Here is a 4,309-nt window from a genome sequence, read left to right on the forward strand (position 1 = left end):
CTTGGTTTGAATGTTGAATTTCTTTGTCTCTTTAGTTTTTACTACATTGTATTGAAATTTGTGACTTCCACTGTTTTGCTTTACTTTCGAGCATGGCCTTATTGCTCAACCCACGTTACCAAAGCGAGCTAAGGACACTTTAGTGAAAGACACATTTACCTTTTCTGACCAAAGTATGGGAACAGGAAAGCAAGCTGATTCCAGGAAGCAGACCATTGAGCGGGAAAGGTTACTGTCTTAGGTGAAATCTGCACTTACTAGATGAAAAATGTAAAAACCATGAGGGAGCTGTTTGCAGCTGTGTCCCGAGATTGTGAGAATGTCACCCTCTCTCAAACAGCTGATAGAAATAAAGATGCACCCTGCAGACATTCAGGTCTCAACAACTGAGACTGCCCACTCCTATCAATCAACAGTCACACTGTTACCTGAGTCACTTTACAGTGTACTGTGTACAAGCATTTTACAGAAACAAGTTGTGTTGTGCGTTGTGAACAGGGTGTCATCCCCCTCTGTATGTAAATGAGCTTCTGTGCCCAGACACCCGAGGCTCCCATCTCTTCTAGTGCAGATGATAATGTGAACACTGTAACGTAATCAAAAACGAGGACTGTATCAAGAAATAATAGGCTTCCAAGTCACACAGCTGTGGTTATCTAGTTCGTTTTTGGTTTTCAATTTACGTTAAATTGCATCAATTTTCCAGTTACTTTTTTCTCAGTCCATCATTTTATATCACTCTTTCCGCTCCATCAATTAAACATACTACTAACATCATTCTCACACTCCTAATACTACTAACAGCATGCTACTCTTCTGATACTACTATCAGCACTCTCCCACTACGGTAATACTACTGAAAGCACACCACTGTACTATTAAGAGTGTGAGAGTGGTGTTAGTAGTATTAGAAGAGTGCTGCCTGTAGTATCAGAAGAGTGGTTTGCTGTCAGTAGTATTACAGTAGTGTGAGAGGGCTGATAGTAGTATCAGAAGAGTAGCATTTAGTTAGTATTAAGAGTGTGAGAATGATTTTAGTAGTATTAGAAGAGTGCTGTCTATAGTATCAGAAGAGTGGTGTGCTGTCTGTAGTATTAAGAGTGTGAGAATGATGTTAGTAGTATTAGAAGAGTGCTGTCAGTAACGTTAGAAGAGTGGTGTGCTTTCAGTAGTATTACAGTAGTGTGAGAGTGCTGATAGTAGTATCAGAAAAGTAGCATGCTGTTAGTAGTATTAGGAGTGTGAGAATGATGTCAGTAGTATCAGAAGAGTGATTTGCTGTCAGTAGTATTAAGAGTGTGAGGGTGATGTTAGTAGTATCAGAAGAGTGCTTTGCTGTCAGTAGTATTAAGAGTGTGAGGGTGATGTTAGTAGTATCAGAAGAGTGCTTTGCTGTTAGCAGTATTAAAAGTGTGAGAGTGATGTTAGTAGTATTAGAAGAGGGCTGTCTGAAGTGTTAGAAGAGTGGTGTGCTTTCAGTAGTATTAAGAGGTGTGAGAGTCTTGTTAGTAGTATTGGAAGAGTGCTGTCTGTAGTATCAGAAGAATGGTTTGCTGTTGCGTGTATTAAAAGTGTGAGAGTGATGTTAGTAGTATTAGAATAGTGCTGTCAGTAGTGTTAGAAGAATGGTGTGCTTTCAGTAGTATTACAGGAGTGTGAGAGTGCTGGTAGTAGTTTCAGAAGAGTGGCATGCTGTTAGTAGTATTAAGAGTGTGAGAGTGATGTTAGAAGTATTAGTAGAGTGCTGTCTGCAGTATCAGAAGAGTGCTTTGCTGTCAGTAGTATTAAGAGTGTGAGGGTGATGTTAGTAGTATTAGAAGAGTGCTGTGCTTTCAGTAGTATTACAGGACTGTGAGAGTGCTAGTAGTAGTTTCAGAAGAGTGGCATGCTGTCAGTAGTATTAAGAGTGTAATAGTGATGTTAGTAGTATTAGAAGAGTGTTGTCTGTAGTATCAGAAGAGTGCTTTGCTGTCAGTAGTATTAAGAGTGTGAGGGTGATGTTAGTGGTATTAGAAGAGTGTTGTTAGTAGTGTTAGAAGAGTGCTGTGCTTTCAGTAGTATTACAGGAGTGTGAGAGTGCTGGTGGTAGTATCAGAAGAGTGGCATGCTGTCAGTATTAGGAGTGTGAGAGTGATGTTAGTAGTATTAGAAGAGTGCTGTCTGTAGTATCAGAAGAGTGGTTTGCTGTCAGTAGTATTAAGAGTGTGAGGGTGATGTTAGTAGTATTAGAAGAGTGCTGTCGGTAGTGTTAGAAGAGTGCTATGCTTTCAGTTGTATTACAGGAGTGTGAGAGTGCTGGTAGTAGTTTCAGAAGAGTGGCATGCTGTTAGTAGTATTAAGAGTGTGAGAGTGATGTTAGTAGTATTAGAAAAGTGCTGTCTGTAGTATCAGAAGAGTGGTTTGCTGTCAGTAGTATTAAGAATGTGAGAGTGATGTTAGTAGTGTTAGAAGAGTTCTGTCAGTAGTATTAAAAGAGTGGTTTGTTGTCAGTAGTATTACGAGTGTGAGGTGATGTTAGTAGTATAAGAAGAGTGCTGTCAGTAGTGTTAGAACAGTGCTGTGCTTTCAGTAGTATTACAGTAGTGTGAGAGTGCTGTCTGTAGTATCAGAAGAGTGGTATGCTGTTAGTAGTACTAAGAGTGTGAGAGTGATGTTAGTAGTATTAGAAGAGTGCTGCCTGTAGTATCAGAAGAGTGGTTTGCCTTCAGTAGTATTAAGAGTGTGAGAGTGATCTTAGTAGTGTAGAAGAGTGTTGTCAGTAGTGTTAGAAGAGTGGTGTGCTTTCAGTAGTATTACAGGATTGTGAGAATGCTGGTAGTAGTATTAGAAGAGTGCTGTTTGTAGTATCAGAAGAGTGGTTTGCTGTCAGCAGTATTAAGAGTGTAAGAGTGATGTTATTAGTATTAGAATGAGGAGTGCTGTCAGTAGTATTAGAAGAGTAGTGTGCTTTCAGTAGTATTACACGAGTGTGAGAGTGCTGGTAGTAGTATCAGAAGAGTCGCATGCTGTTAGTAGTATTACAGGAGTAGAAGAAGTAAATGGGGGGCGTGGCTTGGACGCCGATCGGGATGGCGGCGTGAGCTCGCAGCTCCGCGCGGAATCCCGCTAATTCTCCTGTTTTCGGGACCCTAGGCGACCCGAAGACGACGCTCCTGCCCTCTGAAGTGTAAGGGGACAGCTGGGCACGATCGGAGAGTAGCTGGGGGACTGCTGGCCCCGAGGAGACCGAGTTGAAGAGGCGGCCGAGGTGTTGCCGAGGGTGCGAAGAAAATGGCGGCGAGGAGGTCGGACGGCCCCGAACTTCAGCCCTGAGCCACGTTGTCGCCGACTGGCAAGAGATCCTGCAATCGGCCGATCGAGGCACTAGGATCGGCGGTGCTGTGTCCTGCGACCAGGGGACGCTGACCGGATTCGCCCAGGAGCTTGGGGACCTTCGTTGGCCACCGCCCTGGGACTCATCCTTCCCCCCTCGGGCTCTGAGGGGGGCGACGGAACGGAGCTCGCCTAACTGGTCATTGCTCCTGAGAGCGTCGGTGGGGACATTACACTGCCCGGTGCCCAGAGACTGGCACGGAACTAAGGGCGCCAACGCAAAACGGGCTCCTGGACCTGTGACGCAGCACCCTGGAATGGCGGCGATCGGAGGGCCGATGGCCGAGAGTCGCGCTGAGGGGGACTCGGCGACACCAACTCGGCTGAGTGAGAGTCCCTCCCCGGAGCTTGACCAAGAACAGCGGCTGAACCGGCGTTTGGATGCCATACTTGATGCGATCACCTCAACTAAGGAAGCATTGCACCACGACATTGCCCAAGTGGCCACGGGCCTGGGGCTGCTACGCGCGGATCACGCGAAGCTGGCGGACAGGGTCAAGGACCATGACCAACTGTTGCTGGACCTGAAGCCATCGGTGGTGACCGCGGAGCACAGGATCACAGACATATTGGCCCGACTGGACTCGCTGGAGCGGAGGGCGGAGGATGCCGAAGGCCGCAATAGACGGAATAACGTGCGGGTCGTAGGCCTCCCGGAACGGATTGAGGGGGAGGATGCGGTGGCCTATATGGAGAACTGGTTCCGCACTGTGGTAGCGCCGGAGGGGCTTACTCCTTTTTTCACTCTGGAGAGAGCCCACCGGGTACCTGCTCGCCCGCCGGGGCTTGGCCGCCCCCCCCCGACCGATGGTGGTGCGGCTCCTCCACTACAAGGACCGGGATCTCCTCATCCAGCGGGCCAGGATGTCGGGCCCGTATGAGGTGGAGAACAGTAAGGTTACGATCTTCCCGGACTACACTCAGGCGGTCCAGAAGA

This window comes from Lissotriton vulgaris, chromosome 1_1 (genome assembly GCF_964263255.1).
Source record: "Lissotriton vulgaris chromosome 1_1, aLisVul1.2, whole genome shotgun sequence".
Taxonomy (NCBI): Eukaryota; Metazoa; Chordata; class Amphibia; order Caudata; family Salamandridae; genus Lissotriton; species Lissotriton vulgaris.